Raw genomic sequence first — 23,971 nt, 5'->3', positions numbered from 1 at the left:
GAATGGAGCAGAGACCGACATCAGGCCATTCTGCTTGTGACCTACTTGAGAGTTGTGTCTTGTCGGGAGCATGACAAGTGTCCTGGTGGAAGATGGCACAGATGTGTCCTATGGGTTTTGGGTGCAGGTAAGTAAGTGACATTCTGTGCATGAGCTGGCATGGGCAGTGTGATGATAGAAAGGAGCACATCACATACTGAGAAGTCACCCCCCAACTATTTCCTGGTACCCCCAGCCCTTCTTCAACCTCCCACTCCCAGGGTCACCCCCACTGAACATGGTGTATTGATTCAAACCCTGGCTGCCATTCTCTCAGCTCTGTGGCTTTCAGGTCATGCTGCTGCATCCGGGCCCTGGCTCCTGTAGACAGGCTCTGCTCAACAGCAGGCTTCATCCAGGTGAAGAGCAAGGTCCTGCAGACCCTGATGGGGGGGTTCTTCTAGTTTCCAAGCCCTTCCTCTGGGGCCTCCTTCTCTTATGCATGGAGGTCAGAAGATGTGCCCTTAGCAGGGGACCCAGGATGCTCATCCTTGCAGAGCACATGACTGTCATCCTTCTTGCTATGTCTCTGAGCTGTGACCTAGAGAAGTTCTCTTACAATGGAACTTGTCAAATGGCTGGACATCTTAGGAGCCTTGGATTCCACAATTATTGTGAGGACTCAAGTCCCAGCTACCTTTTCCCCAGGTGAGAGGAATGTTAGTCCTGTCCTTCCCTTATCTGCCTGATGTGTTAGGGAAAGATGCTAATGTGATTCCATTGCGGAGTCATGGTGATCATCAAGAACACTGTACTTTATTATATTTTATTTTATTTTCCTTTTTTGCCAGTAATGTTTGGTTTTCCTGCATTGACAATCCAACCTATAATAAATGTCATCATGAAGCCCACAAATATGTTTCGATCTGAGAAACCAATATAGAGGTTGACAGGTTTGCACTCCCAACATCAGTGGAGGAATGTTCCTCTTGCTCTTCTATATCCTTGCTAGCATGAGCTGTCAGTTAGATTAATAGATTTCATTGTTCACATATACATTTTTCTATTTCTTTATTCTTCTCTTATATAACACATCCTGACCACAGCATTACCCCCCCTCTCCTCCTCCCAGTCAAACCCTCCCCTACCTTCTTCCCCACATCCACTGCTCTTTCCTTTCCCTTCTGAAGAAAGCAGGCCTCCCAGGGAGGTAGTGGGTAGCTGTTCCTGCTTTGACCTTGAAGCACTGCCCCTAGTGGGGCAACTGGCAACTGCCACACCTGCATACGACCTGCTCCTGGGGCATGGCCGAGATAGGAGCCCTTTAGAACTGAGATGCATATGTGCTGGCACTCTTGGCTCTTTGTGATCCTAAATGCTAGATTGCAGACCAACTCAGAGTTCTCCAGAGAACCACACTGGACTGTACCTCACCTCTCCCAGGTCCTGTAACCAACCCCTTAATTGATTGTAAGTTACTGAAATAAACCTCTTTTAACTACCAGATTAACTACATGGAATTGCCTCATTAATTGCCACTATACAGAAATATCAATCCAACACAGAATAACAAGATGCAATAAGACTACGCACAAACCCTCATATCAAGACTGGATGAGGCAACCCAGTAGAAGTAAAAGGATCCTAAGAGCAAGCAAATGTGTCAGAGACACCCCCATTCCCACTCTTAGAAGTCCCACAACATCACCAATCCAATAACCATAGCATATCTGTGGAGGACTGTGGGAGCCCGTTCTCGGGTTCCTCGTGGCTTTACCCAGCAGGTCCGAATAGAGGATGATCAGGACCACGGGCCTGAGTGCCGGTGTCTGAGATGGTCTGCACTTGGCTGTGCTGGGGGAGGAGGTCTTTTGCTCCACCCCTTGGCGTCTCTATAAAAACCCTGGGCCAGAGACAGTCAGGGCCCGTTGGAATAGGTTCCAGGCCCTCTCGAGGCTATCCTTTATTTTCTATCTGTTTATCTCCGCAAGATTCTCTGCAATAAATCCTTCTATCTAATATTTCCTGCTGCTCACACTCAAGAAAACTCTGGGAAGCTGTGGGGTTGGTAGGTAAATGCCCCACAGAGGACCTAGTGCAGACCCATGCATGCTCCCTGAGTATGCTTCAGTCTCTGTGAGCCCCTGTGAGCTCTGCTTAGTTGATTCTGTGGGACATGTTCTTAAGCTGTCCTCCACCCCTCTAGCTCCTACAATCCTTCCTCCCCTTCTTCTGTTCTTACTAATGTTTGTCTGTGGTTCAGCTGCTGGAGGAAGACACTCTGGTGATGATTGGGCTAGGCACTGATCCATGGGTATAGCAGAATATCATTAGGTATGGTTTGATTTACTTTGTGGGTGGATTGGAATAGGAGGGATATGGTAGGGGGAGGAGTAGAGGGAAAGAGTACAAGGCGAGATGTATGAAATAGGAGTTCATATAGGGGCCTAGCATGGAAACCTACTGCAGTGGAACTTATGAGGGTGACCCTAATGAGGAGTCCTGGTAATGAACCGTCCATCCTCTATAACCAGGCAAGGCTCCTGGTAGTAGGACTTGGACACTATCCCAGCCACAAAGACTTTGACCCATCCTTTTCTACCCACAAGAAGTGTTGGAGTTATGGTGGCTTGAAGCTTGCATGTGTAGCCAACCAATGACAGGTCTAACTTGAGGCCCAAATCAAACACAAAAACCAAACTGACAAAAAAAGTCAATGAAAGATTCACATGCTTTTTGGAAAACTATTTTCATAACATATAATTTCTTCTTGGGGGCCAGAGATATGGCATGGTCATTAAGAGCGTTTGCTGTTCTTCCAAAGGATCCCCAGTTCAGCTCCTAGCACCCATGTCAGGTATCTCACAACCACCTGTAACTCTATTTCCATAGAACCAGATACCCTCTTTTGGCCTCAACACACATAAACACACAAACACACACACACACACACACACACACACACACACACACACACACACACACACAAATGCAAAAATAAAGGAAAGAAAAAAAGGAATCCCATTGCTCCAAATTGCTTACTTTGGTCCTGAAGGCATCCTTACATTTCTTTCTCCTTTCCTTTTCTTTTACCTTCCTCAACCTCCCAACTTACTCCATTTGTTTGCTTGCCTGTGTGTTTTGGTGCTGATTGAGTCCAAGGGCTTGTGTGTACTAAAAATCCAGTTTCCCCTGATCTGCACCTCAGCCCTTTATGAACTGGGTTTAACTTCACAGACACTTATTGTTGGTTACACTGCAGCACTCGTGGCTGGCTGAAGCCCATGCCGGCAGAGGAGAGTGCTGATTGGAAGAATCACAAGACACAGTTACCTTTCTAGAGCTTTATTGGGAGAGGGAGGGAGGGAGGGAGGGAGGGAGGGAGAGAGAGAGAGAGAGAGAGAGAGAGAGAGAGAGAGAGAGAGAGAGAGAGGAACAGAGAAACAGAGAGACCATGTGGAGGGAAGAGAATGGAGAATGGAAGGAGAGAGTGTGGAAAGGAAGAGAATGCACAGAGGGCACACCTGCTTTTTAGGCTGGGATGCTGACACAGGCTGGTGACATAATTAAGGACAGAATCCTTACATCCAAGACTTTCGCTTATTAAAAAAAAAAGCAGGTAGATGGGAATAGGGGCGTTATTCATCTCAAAAACTGCTTCCAGCTGACTTTTGGACATCAGTTGGATCTGGGGGAATGGAGAAGGGAAGTCTTCTGAGGTAGACAGGTGTTGTGGAATGTTGTCTGTCATCTGTTTTTTCTGGAGACATGTATCCCTCTTGGCTGTGCCTGGGAACTTTCTATTTGACAAGATGCTGGTGACACAGAAAAAAACTTAGAGAAAAGAATCATTATTATTTTATGTTAGTAGATCCGGCCTGTCCAGATGGATTTTGAAGCATGTTAAGCTTTATCAGAGAGAGATTGTTTTAAAGTATCTGTTTCCTTTACTAGTTCAGTATCCAGGAGACAGATGACTGTTAAAATAATCTCACAGTAATAGATGTTTATATTGAAGTCTTTTTTGTAACACCCAGGTGCTTTTGGGTCTGGGGGTGTAAATACCTTTTAGCTCTTACAGATTTTTACTTGATGATCTCTGAACTCCGGTTCTGTGGTAGTTCTGTATCATTGGCTAAACAGTGAATTAGAACAGGGAACTGGGAAGAGAAAAGCTTGTGGTGCATGAGAACTTATATTTTTGGAATTAGGGACAAGGCAAAGATCAGGGCCCTGTCTGTATGCACAAGAGAAACACAGGCAGTAACTCTAAAGGTGCAGTTAAATCTGGTGAGGTGGTAAGGCTGTCCTCTGTACCTGACAATAAAGGAGAGTGACATCCCAAAACTCCCAGGACTGAGTCAGTGGCTCTGGTGTCCAGAAGGAAAGAAACAGATCGCTTTTCTGCTGCTATCTGGGTTCCCTGTCATGTCTGTAGCCAAGCCTAGGTCTGCTGGATGTCTTAGCTAGATGTACCCATGTGTCTTGGCACCTGGGGGCAGTCAGCTGACTGGTTGTGTTTCTTTTAACAAGGCTGTTGTTCGCCTGGCAGGGCATTTACTACCCTGTGGCCTTTTCCTCACTTAAAACAGCGACCCAACAGCTTTCAGGAGTCAGCAATGCCAGCACTTGGCAATTTTGTTTGGGGGCTTTTATCTCTTCCCTGGCACACCTTAAATGCCACAGAAGACTCTCTTGCCTGTGGGGTCAGGAGCCTTGCTCTCCAGATGTTTAAGTTTTAGTCGGGGAGGTCTGGGGAACAAGAGACAGATTGTATTCCATGTACTGAACCTTTTTTCCTGATGATTGATGGCTTAAGGACAGCTTTCGGAAGATCTCCCAGTAGACAGACTGTAAATCTATCCTTTTAGAAGACTTGTCTGAGGATATAAGATGATTTTTGGCTTAAGAGCCATCCTGATTACTGTAAACTTATTTGTATGGATCTTAGCCGCTTCCAGATCCTTCTGTGTCTCTCAAGGCAGTTTGAAAATGAGTGGGTTAAGTTAAGGTGAGTTAGGGCTAGAGTCAGTAGAAGCTGCCCAAGCCTGCCCATTTGAGCTCACCAACTGCTGGTGGAAGTGAGACAGAAAAGGTTGCACATGGCAGATGCAGAAGTGGGGAGTGAGAAGGGTTTAGAGCTTTAGCAGAAAGTTTAGAGACAAAGTAACTCTTTTATTTGCCCATTGGCTGGCAGAAGTTCCCATGACTCTGTTATGTGGCCACATTTACCAGTACTACCAAGCTGTTATGTGGTCAGATTTACTGGTACCCGCACCTGTCCGCCAATGTAGGTGGTAAATGTATCTGTCCCTTTGTCCCATGGCTGTAGCCGAGAGAAAAATAAAACATTAAAATAACAAACCAGGATCAGACTCCAACCTCGGGGGTCCCCAAGGAGTAGAGAGAGATCTATGAATCAGCTCAAGTTCCCTTCCTCTTTGTCAAGGGATGGGAAGGGCTGTGGCTGTACTGCAGTTGGTCCACCGTTTACCACTAGACAGCATTGACCCCCTCGACAGGAGCAAAAATGTGCCTGCCCTTGCCAGCACAGCACAAGGACAACCCCTGGGGTGTCCGTCACAAAGAATATAGCTCAGACTACAGCCGTGAGAACGGAGGACTCACTGTGGTGAAGAATCACAGCAGTAGCAGTAGTGGTAGCTGTGTGGGGGTCCATCGGAGGTGAGGGATGCACTCACGGTCTCACGGTCTCGCTGGATGGCAGAGGAGGTGGCAAGCAGCAGCAGTCAGCAGGTCCTTGATGGTCTATCCAAGTCACGGCACCAAATGTTGGTTACGCTGCAGCACTCATGGCTGGCCGCCCCCCACGGTGGCCATGCCGAATGAGGAGAGTGCTGATGGGAAGAATCACAAGCCATGGTTACCTTTCTAGAGCTTTATTGGGAGAGAGGGAGAGAGGGAGACAGAGACAGAGACAGAGAGAAACAGAGAGACAGAAAAACAGAAAAAGAGACCATGCAGAAGGAAGAGAACAGAAGGAGAGAGTGCAGAAAGGAAGAGAACACACAGAGGGCACGCCTGCTTTTTAGGCTGGGACACCATCACAGGGTGGTGACATAATTAAGGACAGAATCCTTACACTTAATATGCAGGATATAACAAATGTAAGTTGATACCACTTTTTTCTCCTACTTCTTAAAGAGCAACAGGTATAGTCGTTCCCTCTACTCCAGCTGTGACCTCATCCTACACAATTCCTTTCCTCCCCATCAGTAACTCTTGACTCTCCCTCAGTAGAAATCACAGCTGAGGAAACTGCTTTTGAGAAAGAGATAGCAAGGAAGAGATGAAGACAACAGGGAAAAAGGCAGACATGAAATACTGTGGGGAAGGGAACTTCTTCATGATGAGTCCCCCAGAGTTTACTGAATCATTGTGTAATGAAGGCTCCAGCTTTGTTCTGATTGACCAGAGGGTGGCTTATCTCACACATGGAACGTGACAAATACTTGGTGACATTTTACAAGTCCTTTGAGTATTGGGAAGAGAGATTGATTATCCTCTCCCCAGATGAAGAAAGCTCAAAGCTGCCGAAATATGCCACCAAGAGCTAAAGGAGATGATCCTTTTCTGATGACAGGTCTTTTGAGTCTCCTCAGGAGACCAGCTGTCATACCTCAGGATCAGAGGAGGTCCCCATCTTATTCCATCTAATTGGATGAACCCCAAGTAACTCTATGAGAGGTAAGACATGGTTTTCTATTAGATGCTGGGGTCACTTAATATGCTCTGCCAGAATTTTGGGACCCCACTTTCATTCTGCTATCTTAATAATTGGGGTGCATTATATTTGCTCCCAAACTATGGTTACTCCTCCATTATCCTATGCTAGGGGAAATCAAGTCTTATCTCCTCCTTTATCGAAATATTCCCAGGGGCCTGCCCTGAGAAGATTTCTCCCAGAGTCCTGGGAAAGATGCTATGGCTGGTGTGGGATAATTGGAGGGAAAAGGATCCAAGTACACCGGGTTCTTCTGTCCGATTACTTTATTCCTCTGAGATTGAATTCTATCTACACAGCTTTAATTCTAGTCTTATATTTAGCGTCTGTCTTTCCCTTCTCTTCCTGAGTTCTCTCTCTACACAGCTTTAGTTCTGATCTCACACTCAGCTCCTCTCTGTCCCTTCTCTTCCTATCCTCTCATAGCCCTAACTAAGCTCTTCTGCTATAGATCTCATCCTCATCCTCAGTTCCTCCATCCATGTCCGTTTCTACCTTTCCTGTTCTCCTGACCTGACCCAGTCTCTACTCTGCTCCCAGCAAGGGTTCCACCTGCCTCAATCTTCCTTCACCTAGTAAGCAAAAATCCCTTTTGTTCTGAGTCAATTGCTCTGGAATGCCATTTGGCCTAGGAGAGGAAGGAGGGTCTGAGCTTCATTTGCATAAGAAACAAAGCTAAGAATCTACTCATCCACCTGTCTCCTAGACCTAGGAGATAGGCATTGTCCTGTAAGTATGTTACCTTAGTTCAGATCAGCAGAAGATCTGAGAAGCTTATACTGCTTTTATGGCCTAGGAATAATGGGTGCACAAGAAATTGATAGTAGGAAACAGCTGATATTTTAAAGCTGAAAAACTCCTTGATATTTGACTTCTCCTCCAGAAGGATTCCTTAATCCTTCTAGGTATAGCTTTATCATATACAGCTGAATCTCTATTTCATATTCTTGCAGCCTGCAGCACTCCTTCCTAATCCTTACCTTTCATCCAATTCTTTTATTCAAACTGGAACCTGGGCATGTCTCTACCTGGAGTCATCTCAAAGTCATTTGTTCCCTGACTTGGCCTGTTAATGGTAGTCACACTTTGAACCCTTCTATTCTCTCTCCCCTCCAATATGTCTCAATAACCACTCAGGCTTTCCCTCCTTCTGGGACACATCTGTTCTAGGCAGAGCCTCTCACTTTCCTCCAATTTCTATCAAATGTAAAGACCTCTTCTATTTAAATGCAAATCTTACATCCCCTGAAGAGTCCATCACAGGATTCCAAAGAATTTCAAATTTCCAAAGGCCAGTGTTCTTGGGTATACTGACTCATATTACATTACTCCCATTTTCACTGCCAAGAAGCTCAGTGGCTCTTGTTGTCTATTTCAACAACTACCATCAGTTATGAGATGGTTGTTCCTCTATTCCTTGGAACTCTTCCTATTAACACTCAGTATTTCCCTGTCAGTGTGAGCTTTTTAAACTTTCTGACAACACTGCTAAACTCTGCCTTAGAGTATTGAATGGCATCCACTGCTATACTGACCCATGAAGTTAGCAGGCTGAATATGGGTAAACAGAAGGATTTCATTCCACCAAGTTATAGTTATCTCAATAACAATGACATTGGTACCTTACCAGCCACAAACTCACCTGGTACCAGATCATCTTAAGAAATCCAAATATTTCCATCCACAAATCAAATACCCCAAATTACAATGTCTGCCTTGTTGGGATTCCTGGCTACTCCTCCATTTACATTACTGCACATACGCAGTTCAGTAGCCAAGCAAGGGGCCTTACATTCTATATAATCCATGTACTGCGTGATTGTGTAATTTACAAGCATGGAGATCACGCAATCTGCAAATGCATGGCGTAGAAACATAAACCCATATGCACATGTGCAGGTGAATCCATAAGAAGTGGTACACAGACCCCTCCCCCTCTTCTCCTTCTCCTTCCTCTTCTCTTTCTCCTTCTCCTTCTTCTCCTTCTCTCCCACCCACTCTCTCTCTCTCTGCACATGTCTTGCACAGGCCTGGTCACACTCTCTTCTGTCCCTCTCTTCTCCTAATAAAGCTCTGCTCAGATAATGGGTTTTGTCATGCCTTGTGGACTTTCTTGCATGGTAACAACACTGTTTAATGAATAACACAGTGCGGCCACATTAAAACCAACATGCCTTCCACAACAGAACCCATGACATCTGTGTTCAGAAGTTTTAGAATACTCAACCACTGTGTACAGACCTGCCACTTCCACATCCAGAACAATATGGTTGACAGATGAGAGGTGTAATGTGAACTGTTAAATGGTCTTAATAATGAAAAAAAAAATCTAGAGCCAGACATTAGAGTGAAAGCTGAAAGATCAGAGAAAGAACAAGCCAGCCAAGTTCTTACTTCTATGAAATCCATAGCCTCAAGAGTGTGAGTTCCTACTTCTTCTCTGCCATGAAGTCTCTTCCTGGGATTAAATGCATGTGTGCTTCCCAGTACTGGGATTAAAAGTGTGTGCCACCACTGCCTGGCTCTGTTTTAAGTGTGGCCTTGAACTCACAGAGATCCAGATGGATCTCTGCCTCCCACATGAGAGGATTAAGGATATGAACCACCACTGTCTGGCATCTATGTATCATCTAGTGGCTGCCTCTGTCTTCTGATCCCCAGATAAGTTTATTAGAACACACAATGTATTGGGACACACAATATATCACCACAGGGAGGCATTCTATTCTATACAGACCAATGGGATATGCAGTAACAACTGTGACTCAAACCATTGAGAATGTGAGCTAACCCAGAAACAACTGCCCCATAGGCAAAATTGTTGATTTTATCAGACTCTTCTCATGGCAAAAGGTAAAAGACTTAGTGTCTATAGTGACTCCAGATATGCCTTCCACATTGTGCTCATACATGGTGCCTTCCACATCTGCACACACATGATGCCTTCCACATCTACACACACGGTGCCTTCCACATCTGCACACACATGGTGCCTTCCACATCTGCACACACATGGTGCCTTCCACATCTGCACACATATGGTGCAGTCAGGAAAGAAAGCAGACTCCTACCAAATCCCAGGGTCCACCTGTCAAACACACCTCACTTGTTCCAAATCTTACAGAGGCTGCTCAACTACAAAAGCAGTGTGCAGCTACCCAACACACACTGGAGTTCTTCCAAGAGAGCTTATCATTCCTGATATTGAAGCAAAGGGGATCCTCAACAGACTACAAAAATCTGGTACATAAGCAATAAACCTTAACAGGAGTTCCTTACTCGCCTCATCCATTGCCCAAAACAGAGAACTAAACTACAAACTCTTACTAAATACTGACCTGTTACAGGCCAGAAAGTCTTCAAGGACACCTCAGGACACTTCTTCCTCAGTGACTCATCAGCTGAGGGGCACACTTACCCAGACAGAACTGCTTCATGGATATCACCCATATGTCTAAGTACACATAACACAAATCACATTCACCCTCATGGCGCCTCTTCAGGCTGGCTAGAAGTCTGTAAGCCTTCCCAAAGAAAACGTAAAGGGATACAGAAGTCACAAGAATTCTCTTTCAAGAGTTTATCCCTGGACTTGAGCTCCTTACTCCTCTCAAACCATCTAGTCTTTGTCTTCCAAATAATCAACAGTTGACACCCCACACTCTGGCTATCACTCTCAAAAATAGAAAAGTCCCACTCCTCCTGAAAATACCTCCCTAAGTCATCTCCCGAAGACACTGAGCTTCAATAAGGCTACCCCAATTCTTACCTTTTGCTCATTTAAGATTTAGAGCTATGTCGAAGCACTTTTTTTTTTTTTTTTTTTTTTGGTTTTTCGAGACAGGGTTTCTCTGTGTAGCTTTGCGCCTTTCCTGGAGCTCACTTGGTAGCCCAGGCTGGCCTCGAACTCACAGAGATCCACCTGCCTCTGCCTCCCAAGTGCTGGGATTAAAGGCGTGCGCCACCAACGCCCGGCCCATCGAAGCACTTTTATTTAGGCACATCAGAGAAAATGCACTGGTTCTCCAACTTGGTGTCCCAACCAAACCCTTTTTGGGGAAACTGTCTACCTCTTTAGAACTTGCCTGAACTTGCTCAAGGAGCATGCTCATCAACCTTTCCCACTCTCTCCTTGTCCCCTACCCCAGCTTGCTTATTCACCTAATACTTCAGGAACTTGCCTACAGAAGACACTGTTGAGGTTATCAGACCTCTAATCTAGGAGAAGATTTCCAAGATCAAACCCTTTAAAGTATTTGCCTCACATTTAGAAACTGTTTATGCTAACTATGAGGGTTTAGAACATTCTTTGTTTCAGCTTCTCTTACTTCTCCCAACAAGTGTAATAATCTTAGATTAGTACACGAGAACCTGTATGTTTCCAGCTGAGTGGGATAATTTCTTACTCTCAAAGTATGGATTTGACAATGTTACCCTCTGATTTCTCCTTTTCCCTTTTCACTCTCTCCTATAATTCCCCTCCTTTGATATCCTAACAATTACCATCCCTACTACAAGACCACTCTACCAAGAAACATCACTACACAATCACCTGTTGGTCAACTACAAAGACTCATCATAACCTAACAGTATCTAACATCTCCCACAAGCCAACACCTTTCAAGGCATATTGAGATGCATGCTGAGAGATCACTGATGCCCCATCCCCAGACTGTGATTCAGGCCACAGTCTCTGTTTTCCTTTTGGATAAAGCAGAACATCCAGTGTCCCCATCTCACTCCTACCCAGGTTTCAAGTTCTGCCTCTCAGAAAAACTCAGGATAATTACCTTGGGGATGAGGACAACATGGAGGTCTGCTTCTTTTCCCTGAGGAAAGCTGGGCTTGACACAGTGGTATCAAGACAGTCAAGAGAACTGGGAATAATGACTACCTGCTGTTCAAATCATTATTGGTATAATGAGTCAGGATACCATGCAGTTCATTTCTTTCTACAGGCTATTCTCTGTAGCTAAATTGTCAGTTTCTCTACCTTGTTTATCTTCTCATCTTGCTCAGTAAGGGTGGAGAGTTGGGATGATGCCTTCTCAGTAGTCACTAGACATAGATAAACTCAAGTGAACATGTACAGTTGAATGTCATAGAACCAGAAGAGGTAATGCTAGGTATAGGTTAAAGGAGCCAAGGAAAGAACTCCTTGACCATGATTTCACTCTGAGACCAGGAACAAAGAAAGAAGACTTGATCTCAAAATTATACCTATCCCTGAACACAGAATCCCACCAATCCCTGAGCTTTCCCAAAGAACAGACTACAAAAGTCCCACAAATCCCATGCCAAACTGGATAGTTCCCCATCCCCAAGAGCCCACACATAGACTGACTTCTGCTCAGTTGCTTGGTACTTCTCAACCAAGCAAAGGCAGCCACCCTCTTGGGTTTTTCCCTCCCAATATATGCCTTCTGTGTTGTGGCATATATTGTGGTGTGTTGTATGGTGTGACTGTGGTATTTCTTGTCTCCTGATTGCCAGGATAACTTCCAGAGTAGAGTTGTAACACTTGCACTGGGAAACCTTCCCATACCAGAGAAGAATTGTGACATTTCCACTGGGGAAACTTTGCCTGACAGGGCAGAGTTATGACACTTCTGTTGGGGAAGCCATTCCCATCAAAGCTGTAATATTTACACTAAGTCCCAAGTAGAGGCCTGAGGAAGAAGGAATGCTTGAAACCCATGAAGCCCTGAAAGAACAGGTCAGCTATCCTCAAGCTGGTGCTGTGGATATCGCTCTGTATGCTGTAATGTGTTGCTCTGATTGGATGATAAATAAAATATTAATTGACCAGTAGCCAGACAGGAAGTATAGACGGGATAAGCAGAGAGGAGAATTCTGGGAAGACAAAGGCTGTGTCAGTAGACGCCATCCTGCCATCCAGGGAGCAGCATGTAATGGCACACAGGTAAAGACACGGAAAACGTGGCAACATATAGATTAACAGAAATGGGGTGAGTTTAAATGTAATAGGTAGTCAGTGGTAGGCCTGAGCTAATGACCAAGCAGTTTTAATTAATATAAGCTTCTGTGTGTTTACTTGGGGGATGTGAGTAGGAGAGATTTGTCCCAACTACAGGACAGTCAAGAGCTTGGTGAATACACAAGGGAGTTAATCTACCTATTATTAGCATCAATATCCATGGAAACTAAAGTAATTAATGGAGGGTGAAGTTCAGCAACACCTTATCCTGATATGGGTCTTTTATCTGTCATCCTGGGTCTCTTGCTTCCCGGACTCTACTCCCAACAATAATAAAATTAGAGCACTCTCAGCCCAGTAGTTGCAGATTGATAATTCCTGGATCTCTGCCAAACTAACCCTCAGAAATCCTCCACTCTATGCCTGCTATTTACGAACCTAGAGAAGCAGGTAGACCCATTGTTTCCCAAAGTCTCCCAGCTGCTGAGTCCCATTCTTGAAAGGCCCAGCTCAAGGCCTACATCCTCCAGGAAGCTCCCCATCCCCTGAACAAAACTCACTGTACCTTCACCTGGAACATTTATTTCTTGATGTTTTACCCTAAGACAGATGGCCAGCTTCCTTCTGCCCCTCTCTCTTGTCTAGACTGTCTATTCTCTCTCCCAAGTAGCATTCTCAGTCTCACCAACATGTCTCTGTGAACCCCAGAGACACTGTGCAAATGCCCAAAATGGCAGTTGGTGTTGCCTCAACGGTGGTGACATCAAAGAGGATGCTCAAGGCTCTCCAGAGTACAGTAGAATGTTCAGGGAAGGTACTGTTAGGGTCACTGCCAACAGCCCTCATCTACCTGCTAACTAGCTATTCCCCAATTAACCAGTAGTTACCGTTTTAGGAGCCTTCCCAGAGACACAGGGGATGCCCTTCAGCACCTCCTCCTTACAAACCCAGAGATTTCTCTCTGCCTCATTAGAATCTTTTCTCTACTTATCTGTAGGGAGTTAAAGACACATTTTCCAGAAATAGCCCAAGAAATGCCACTTTCCTTCTTTAAGAGCTCTAATCAATAAGATGAGAAATAAAGATTGCTAGGAAATTAGTTTAGGATGATGGGGAGGAAAGACCAGTCTCCTGTAGTGAATATTCACACTGAGTACTATCCACAAGGCTATTACAATGTGTGGGGGTGATGGGGGCATTCTGGATGTCCTGTCAGAACAATAATAAGTCCCGTAGGTAATGATGAAAATTTCCCCAAAAGCTTCAGCAGAATACACTACAGTCATCATGATGTTAGCAAAGGTGTGATCAACTATTGACAGGTCAGACTGGTGATAAGTACTGGGGCTCCCCAGGTGAGCCCTCAGGCACCAAGAACAAACACTCCCATGAAGAGACATGTTATTCATGCACTTGAGTTTGAGGAAAGATGTCTGGCTAGTGAGAGGCTAATCAGGGTGATGTAAAGACATTCTCAGAGAGAAAATCAAACATGTCAGAGTCATGGAGAGAGTATGTTGTGTGTCACTGATATTGTACTTCACCTAAAGCTACATAAAATGCCAATTCCTTGACCTGGAGCCACCTGTGACAATGCATATGGCTTAGGAAAGGAGATGCAGCCAGTGTTGTGTAAACTATCCTTTGGATCTTAAGAATGTCAGTCAAAGGGTACTAAGAGCTGTATCAGAGCCCCTCTTCACCCTTTAAATTTACTGACAGCCCAGGAAGTGAAAAGCTGGTAACATGTTCAGCCTGGATTGCACAATCTGCAGAATGCTGGACTGTGGCTTCAGAAGTACACTTGGTCGACCCAGAACAAATGAGTGACACGAGGTGAACTGTGTCCTTTTATATGTTGTATCACACTGACAGTCCATGATAGCCAAGGTCAGCTATCTCAGGAATATCCAATTCTGGAAGCCAAGGGACCATGCCTGCCCTACACACTGTTTCATCTCAGTCAAAGGTAACACACAGATACTTAGAAAAAGACTACCAAATGAGACTCTGCTCTAGCAGGTACTGAAAGTCCTGACTTGATTCTCCCCTTCTGTGGCTGTCAATTCTCCCATTCCTCTATAGGTAGAGGGTGTCTCAGAAGTCAGCTGGTTTCTTTGCCTCCCTGCACAAGGTGACCCAAGAGACTACTTCCTTGAGCTTATTCACAGTTGCATAGGATGCAACTTGGTTTCAGGGCCTTCAGTCTTCTTTTGTCAGAGCCAGAAGAAATCTGGTACTATCCACAAGCACTCAGGAGTGTGGGGGTGCCCAAGTCACTTCCTGGATGCTTCAGACCTTCACATTGATGGAAAATTCATGCAGGATAAAACTTGGTCATCAGATTCACCTACCCTTCCTCACTTACAGCTGAGGACACCCAGAGAAGTCAGGAAGGGGACAGTCTCTGTCCTAATGCACTACCTCTAAAAGCTCTCAGGCTACACTGGAGATCTGTGTGCCACTCATACAGAAGGGATCTCAGTAACCTTAGGACTCACTGGCAGACAGCAATGCCTGGGGACTCCTACACTGCTAGTGGTTGTAATGTGAAGTATGAAAACCTCAAGCTTTGCCAGGGCAGTTTCCTCTCCCTATTTTTAGTACAACAATTCCTAAAGAAATGGAGTGGGGATGAAGAGCAGCGATGATAGTAAAATAGTTCCCCTGATTCCTTCCTCACTCAGAGGGAAAGCAGAAGACCTCCAGCAGAGCAGGCTGTCAACTCCTGACTCTCTGCCAAACTAAACATCAGAAATCCATAACTCTGGGTCTGCTTTTTAGAAACTCAGAGAAGGATAGGCTCATTACTTCCCAGAGGAGCTGCTGAGCCTTACTCCTGGGAGGCCCAGGGAAAGTCCAACTCCTCCAGGAACCTCCCTATCTCCTGCCCAGTAATCACTGTGCTTCCCCTGGAACATCTATTTTTTTGCTGTTTTACATGAGACCAAATGCCAGCTTCCTTCTGTGTCTCTGGTCTCCTTGTGCTCTCCATTCTATCTCTCTAGTAGTCTGCTCAGTCTTTTCTCTAACATGTCTTTGGTTGAGTCTTATAGGCACTGGACAAATGCCCTAAGGGTCATGGGTGTCTCCACAACACTGGTGACATCTCATTACCAGATGATGACAGAGCTCTCCAGGATACAAGAGATTGTCCAAGGAAGGAATTGCTAATGTCACATGGTACAGTCCTCACCTCCCTGAAGCCAATGTGCCTTTTCCAGGAGCTTCTCCATGGCCAAGGGGAAAGATGAGAAAGTGTCACCAGCTAGACACAGATGGAGCACTGGGTTCAACCAGATCCTAGCCCCACTCAGTGAGCTGAAATAAGATGGGGTGCAGGAAGGCTTCCGGGGCTGCTAGGCACTCCCATCCACTGTACTCTCTGAGGTTTACCGAGGCTCAGTGATTCCTTTCAGGTAGAGAATGAGCATCATACAAGGATGTGTCTTCTCCAGCACAGCATTAAGGTACTAAAAATGGTACTAATGACTACAGCTATAATCCCAATCCCCCAGCACCTCCCCATAAGTAACAGGTCACTGAAGAATGAACTACTGGTCTAGTTCAATGAAGGTCCAAACGGAGGGAGGTTTGCAAACTCTCTCTAATCCCCGAAAGTGGTGGCAGGTGGTGGCTTGCCACAACACCAATAATTATGCTGGATTAGGATCTTCCACAACTAAGGTACAAGATAGCAGCTGCAATCCTCTTCCCTATGGACTCAAGCAAAGAAATTTAGGCTAGAAGATTTTGTAAAGGTGCCTCTCTAAGTCCCTGTACTATTGCTGTGAAGAGACATCGTGACCAAGTCAACCCTGATAAAAGAAAGGATTTAATTGTGGGCTCGCTTACAGATTCAGAGATTTACTCCATTACTGTCATGGTGGCACCAATGCTGCTGCAGCAGTAGCTGAGATCTACGTCCTGATCTGCCAAGAGAGAACTGGACTACGCCTGGCTTCTGAAACCTCAAAGCCCATCCCCTAGTGACACACTTTCTCCAACAAGGCCACACATCCTAATCCTTCTCAAGTGACACCACTCCCTGATGACTAAGCATTCACGTATATGAGCTGAATATAGGGATCTGTTGCTGGATTCTAAGTGCTCCCTTGAAAGAGGGGGTTAGAAGAAGTTGTGTCAATGACACAGACACTGGGTGGGAGTCAATGGAAGGGAGACATCAGACTCCTTTAATCAGTAACAGAGAAGGCCTTATATACCCTCCTCCCAGCAACCAGTCTGTGTTCCAATCTTGTGGCATTACATGGTTGTCCCTCGTTGGCTGAACATGATCAGGAACTCTGACTGTAATCAGGAACTCTGACAGTGCCTGTTGCTAGGGCCTGGGTCAGACTCCACATGATCAGGAACTCTGACAGTGACCAGGAACTCTGAAATTGACAGTTGCTAGGCCCTCAGGCAGACTCCAGGGTGGCTCATAAGGAAGTAAATTATGTGCATGCCTTGGCAACTGCTTTGAGCCAATTTCCTCGACCCTATGGGCCTGTCCTACTACAGGGATCATTCTTATTTGAACCACCACAATGCCCATGTTTACAATGCAAGGTTGATCTCATCATCAGCATAAGCATCTGTGTATATCTGGATGGCTCAGTTGTCTTATCTATAAAATAGAATGATAATGTTGAACTTAATTATTGTAAGAGAAAAATGCATTTGCTTTTTGGGGAACCACCTAATACTCCTCCCTCCCCACCCCTGCTCCTGTACCCTCTAATCTCAGTTCAGTGGCCATATAACATCCTTCCTCTTACTTTGAGCACTCAGGAGGTCTGGTTACTTTCCTTTTTATTTCTGCATGGACCCTGGCCTCCAGGCAGGTAACATGTTTGCTGTTGAAGGTGGTGCAAGTGTTACAGCTCCAGAGGGAAAATAACCTGACTTTTTGGGAAGTCAGACCATACCTGAAGCAGTGAAGGGAGGTATCCTGGATACCTACAGCACTGGAGGAAAAGGTATTCTGACTTGTTGGGAAGTCAGGTTATACCTGAAGCTGGGGTCTGGTGGGGGATGATCTCCCTACAGGATGTAGCAATTCTTCTCTACTCTGAGAGAGAGCCATTACAGCTGAGCCCTATTCTACCCCCTTTAAGGGAGCCGCCCAGCAGAGGTATCCATTCCTTCTGCTCTCCCCCACTAAGGGAAAGTCCCAGCAGAGATATCCATTTCTTCTCAGCACAGACCCAAGATGTTACTTCTGCTTCACTCTGCAAAGGAGAAACTGCTGCAGAAATGTAGCAATCTGTTCAGGAGCTGGCAAAAAATTTGCTACTTATGCTCCTCCCTTGAAGGGACTTCCTAGGAGAAGTATCTATTTCTTCTGCTGCTCAGTTCCCCTAAGAGAACATCCCAGAAGAGACTCTGCCCCTCACCTGTGAAAGATCTTCACCCAAAATCTTAAAAGTAAGAGATTTATTTGGGAAGGAGGAATCAGGATAGAGGCTGACTCTGCCAGGGTGGAGAAGGACAACTGATAACTGAACAGGCAGAGAGGCTTATGTAGGGTATCTTAGGGGTGGAGTTTTTCCAGGAAGAAGACTTTCTTCCCGGGGATTGGTAGGTTTTCTTGATCAGGGCTTTGTTAATTTAGTTGGTCAGGGGCAGAGTTGGCTCTGGTTTTAGGGCCAAAGTGCATTTCTTTTATTGGTCCTTTTTTTTAAGTTCTTTGCCTGTAGTTTCAGGGTCAGGGTGTATTTCATTTACTGCCTCTGATTCCAGGGCCAAAGTGTGATACTTTGGCTGTGGTTTCAGGGTCAGAGTGTGTTTCTTTGGTTTTTGTTTCAGAGTTAAAGTGTTTCTCTCACTAGTTTGGGTTTCAGGATCAGGATGTGTTTCTTTTTACTTTCTTTTTTAAAGAAATTTTCTTTATTTTATTAAAATCTTTTCATTCATTTTACACACCAATCAAAGATTCCCTCTCTTCCCTCCTCCTGACACTCCATTTTCCTCCACCCAACCCACACTTCACTTGCCCCCACAAGAAGGCAAGGCCTCCCATATGGAGGCGCATCCAGTAGATGCAAGTCCAAGCCCTTACTCCTGCCTCAAGGATGCACAAGAGATACCATGATAGAGGAGATATCATGGGGATAGAGAAAAACCCGGTGCTAAGGAAGTTGCCAGGAATCCCCAAGGATGACCCCAGCTTGGACTATAGAAATAGTGGAGAGGGTGCCTGAACTGAACTGGCTTACCCCAGTGATCAGACCGGTGAACACCCTAACTGTCATTACAGAGATTCTCTCCAATGACTGATGGAAGCAGATGCAGAGATCCACAGCCAAACACCAGGCAGAGCTCCAGAAATCCAGTCAAAGAGAGAGAAGAGGAATTATAGGAGCAAGTGCATCAGGACCATGATGGGGAAACATGCAGAGATGACCAAACCAAAGTAGTAGGAACTCATGAAAGTTGGATCAATGGCTGTGGAGCCTGTATCAGAATGGACTAGGCCCTCTGCATGGTGAGACAGAGTAGCTTGATTTGCTTGGGGGGTCCACTGACAGTAGGGTCCGAATCCATCTCTCATGCATGAGTGGGCTTTTTAAAGAAGTTTTCTATTCATTTTACATGCCAATCACAGAGCCCCCTCCCCTTCCTCCTCCTACTGTTTCTTTCACAGGCTCTGGTTTCAGGGACAGGGTGGATTTCTTTGTCTGTCCCTTTTATGCTACAGGTGGGCTTCTCCAGAGGTCACCAAGGAAACAGTCTTGGTCCTGGTACTCCTCTCTACTGATAGGAAAGAAAAACAAGCTCGTATTGTTTATGAGAAATTCTGACTGTGTCGGGTTATCCCTATGAGAAGAAGCAAGAGGGCTCAGAGCAGGCACACATACACACACACACACAGAGAGAGAGAGAGAGAGAGAGAGAGAGAGAGAGAGAGAGAGAGAGAGAGAGAGAGAGAGAGAGAGAGAAATGAGTGACCCTGGGAACTTTCCAACAACAATCTAATAGCAGTTGCTTGGGAAAAGAGTGCTATCATCCCATGTCATTTGATTTCTCTGGTTTCAAGGATTGTGAACTGAACCTGATCTCTAAGCTTCCTTTATTCATGCAGGCAACTTCTCTCTCTCTCTGGAGTGATGTGTACCTGAGACTGTCACAGCCTTAGAAAGGTTGTTGACTACTGCCAAAGATGGTCCTCGTGACATGCAGATTCCTGAGCTTTGGCCTAGACACTTTGGCCAGGCCAATAGTATATTAAGCCCTCTCTGCCCACTTCTCAATTTATCAGTAAGACTCCAGTGAGACAGGACCCCATGAATCCCCTCTAGGAAGTATCTAAGATGCTTATGACTGCATGTAAGCTAGGAGAACATCCCTGACTTATACCTAAGGCTTTCATGTCCAGAAGCCCAGCAATTGTCTCCAAGGCCTTGGCTCTGCTGGGTGGCTAGGGAGGGTTCTGCCTTGTGCAGGAAATCCAGGCTGGTCTATCAAATAAGAGGCTTCAGCTCCCCAACTGCTACCTGTTCTGGGAGACAGAACCAGAGAGCACACAGGGCCAAGTCAGGCCATGTTTCCACATACTGCTTCATCAGCTCTCTCTCCACAGTGAAGACAGGCTGTTATTCATTTTTATTTATATTATTGTCTTAGGGAGGTTCTCTTGTAGCCCAAGCTTGCCTCAGACTCCTGATCATTCTGTGACTACTTCTCTGGTGCTGGAATCAGTGGCATGTCACCACACCACCATGCCTGGTAGCTCATATTTATTGGATGTTCCCTTCAGTGTTACTCCTTTGTGCCTGCTGACATTTTAGTAACCTCAATGAACAAATTATGGGTAGAAAAAGAGATTGTTAACAGCTAACAATATAAAAATAGAATGCAGTAAGTGCTAAATGGTCGTGTAATACGACAGAGACAGCAGGGAATGAAGGAGCAAGGACATTGTCTCCCCTCTACTGTCACAACATTGAACATTCTCAGTGTTTCCTCACTGAGGGTCTCTGTCCATTTAGAGAACATCAGAGATGTGTGTGTGTCTGTTGTCATGCACAGATCCAAGTCTTCTTTCTTACTCTGTATGAAACAAAACTTCTATAACCCCAAAGCCTTTGTGGTCCTCTCCCTAGCATCATTCTGGCAGCCTCACTTTCTTTCATCGAACATTTGTTTAAAAATCTCAAGGAAAACATGGTTTTCCTTCATGATTTCGCCATAAATGTCTGTGTCACTTGAAAAGACAAGTTTGAGAGCTGCCTGGTATGGAATTCTGTCCTCAAAAACTTTTATTACATTTACTCATCTGTATATTTATATATGTGTTTGCACACATGTGCAGACCATGGATGTAGGTCAATGGACAAGTTGCAGCCATTGGTACTCTACTCTCACCATGTTCATTCCAGGGTCATACTCAGGAGTGCTGATTCTGTGGATGCCTTGGCTCTGGGTAGTGTATAGACTGCTCACAGCTAAGAGGAATGTGGATGACAACAGAAGGACCTGGACCAATTTTGAAACATTCAGAACACGTTATCCTCATTTGAGGAGTCAGTCAGCTCCAGTTTGGCATGGACAAGTGTAGAGACTGTCTTGCATTTGCCACAATGTCTGGGCTCTTGGAGAAAATAAGGACACAATAAATCATGGTTAGCCAAGCATCTATAGAAGATGTGTTGGGGCATTTGGAGAGTAACAAAGGTCTTAGCAAATCTACAAACTTGAGATGACCACATTCTCTTAATCTGTTTCTCTTATGATGTTTTGCTATTGACCTTCTTTATTTCTATGATTTGTGTAGCCAAGATAAAATAAGAAAAAGTCCCAAATAACTCAAATGAAATACATAGTAATATATTTATATGTGTGCATCAGTTGGAGAGATTCTAGCACAAATGAGGAATGGGAAGCCAGTTGTCTCAGCTTCAGTAGGCCAAGACCTGGCACCCCCAACTAAATACCATTCAGAGAACAATTTGTGGCACATTTTATTCTCTCCATCAGTAAGGTGGGTCTCAGGGGTGCAATTGCATGTCTCTAGGCTTGTCTGCATTATCTTTACCTGCTTGGTCATTTTCCAGTCCATCACCCAAACCACAGATTTTAACATGCTACATATCCATGTTTATGGTCTCTGTGTATATATGTCCTATACTGGAAATATTCATCCTCAAAATGGATGTTTGCCACAGTTAACTAAACGAAGGAAGTGGAGGTGGGAGGAGTTTAGAAGCTTCTAGGAAACCTCCAATTCACTGTATGACACTCCATAGGATGTACCAGTGTTCATTTTACATCCCCATCATCCCTAATGTACTAAGATTGAACTTAGCACATGTATTTGCTAGGCAAGTATTCTGTCTCTGAGTTATATTCCTGTCTTATAACTCCATTCATCTGCTACAACTACTAGAGGGCAGAAATCAAGAGGAGCTTTAACTGTCAATTTATCCCCCATAAGAATGGTCCACTTGAGTTGCTGACAGAAACTTTAAAAGAGTACACATGCTTATCTGAGACAGAAGAAGTGCCCCAGTCCACATTACACACTCTGCAGTTTAGTCTGAGAAAGGCTGATAGTAAAGGCTGATCTGAACAAATGCAAGGAGAAGAAGCCATGTAATCTATCTGGTAGCATTTATCATAAGAGCCAAGAACAATGCTGAGGATTCACATGGAATAAGGCATGGCTGAACATAGGCTCCTTACCAATAATGAAAGATGGACAGGAAGACACATGCCACAAGTTGGTGAATGGTAGTGTAGGATGAATGAAGTCTTAGCTGGTTCCAGTGTGTCTACAGGTTCTGTGTCGGAGTCAGTGCAGAATGAGAAAGTGACCCATGAAAGGGAGGAACTGAAATGAATCACATGCTTCTCTGTCTTTAGAGATCTTAAAAGCTGTGGTTTGAGAGAAAGAGACTGAAACTTACAAGGATAATTCCTTCACACATTAACTCTCTGACTAACTGTGAGTCGCAGGTCAGATCCATTCCAGGAAAACTTCAGAAGAATAAAGCCTCATCTGAAAGAAAACTTTCCTCAATGCACTGTGACTTCTGCTGTGGTAAAAGAGTAGCATCAACCATCCATCCCCCTTTCAAGCCTTGCAGAGACACACTCTCCACCAGAGGCATGTGGCTTTGCTGCAGGTTCCATCCACCCAGGTAAATGTGAAGTTTCCACTTAACACTGCTTATCCCGGGAGCACTCTGCTTGAATGCCTGGCATCCCACACCTACCTCATGGTCCTGTCCCTACAATTCTACAGAAATGTCTCTCTTTAGTTGGGTGTAATCCTGTCCAACTAATACACTAGAAGACCGGAAGGACAAAAGTCACGTGCAGGGGCCAGAGGGATCATTCATCCTTTTAGAGTAGCTCTCACAACAGAGGACCCACAGGGTAGCTAACAGTCTTCTGTAACTCCAGTTCCACGTGGAATACACTGCCCTTTCTGGCTTCAGTGCAATCTGATTGCTTGTGGTGCATAGAAAGCAGGCAAAATATCCATATACATAAATACAAGTTAATGAATCTCAAAGAATTCCATGCAAAATTAATAGTCAAGGCAACAGCACATGAAAAAGACCATATCTCGATAGTCTTAGAGGGTTACTGGCCCTGCATTGCCACTGTCACTAGTGGTGTATTTCAGGAAAAGAAAGGCAGACAGCTATAGGTTTCCTCATTTCTTTCTGCTATTGAAGTTTTTATTATCACCACTTCAATCTGCAAAGCTACAAAAGTCATAGATGGATAAGCAGGCTTGGCAGTGCACACCTGTTATCCCAACACATGAGAGGTAGAGTCAAGAGGACCAGTTCAGGGTCATTCTCAGTTCTGTAGCAAATCTTGGAAGTCAGCATGGACTATATGAGATCTGTCTCAAATAAAACAAACAAAACCCCATAGATTTGCTATCCTCAGAAGGAAGGGAGTTAAGCTTCATATACCCACAAAGAAGGCCATCCATGGTGCACTAAGTCAGAGAGCATTTGGAGAATAAGCACAAAGAAAACTGTGCTTGTACACACAGACACTGTTCACAATGGTCATCCTGGAGTGGGCCAAGAGACAGGGAACAGGAACTGATTTCATAATTTTCACTTTATATTACTCAGAACTGCTTAAATCCTTTTTACATTATTAGTTTCATAAACAGAAAAGCAAACACATTGTGCTTCCCATATAAGAGCCTATCAAAGAAGGATAGAACAGCCATGGCCTCATAGGGAGAGGTCTCACTTGTGTTTGCTTCCATTCTTGACAAGGTCTTCAATGTCCAGGATGGGGGTAGCCAACTCCTGTTCCAGGCTTTACTCTTCTTC

Source organism: Peromyscus maniculatus, chromosome 9 (assembly GCF_049852395.1).
Source record: "Peromyscus maniculatus bairdii isolate BWxNUB_F1_BW_parent chromosome 9, HU_Pman_BW_mat_3.1, whole genome shotgun sequence".
NCBI lineage: Eukaryota > Metazoa > Chordata > Mammalia > Rodentia > Cricetidae > Peromyscus > Peromyscus maniculatus.
Note: the sequence above shows the minus strand (reverse complement) of the source record.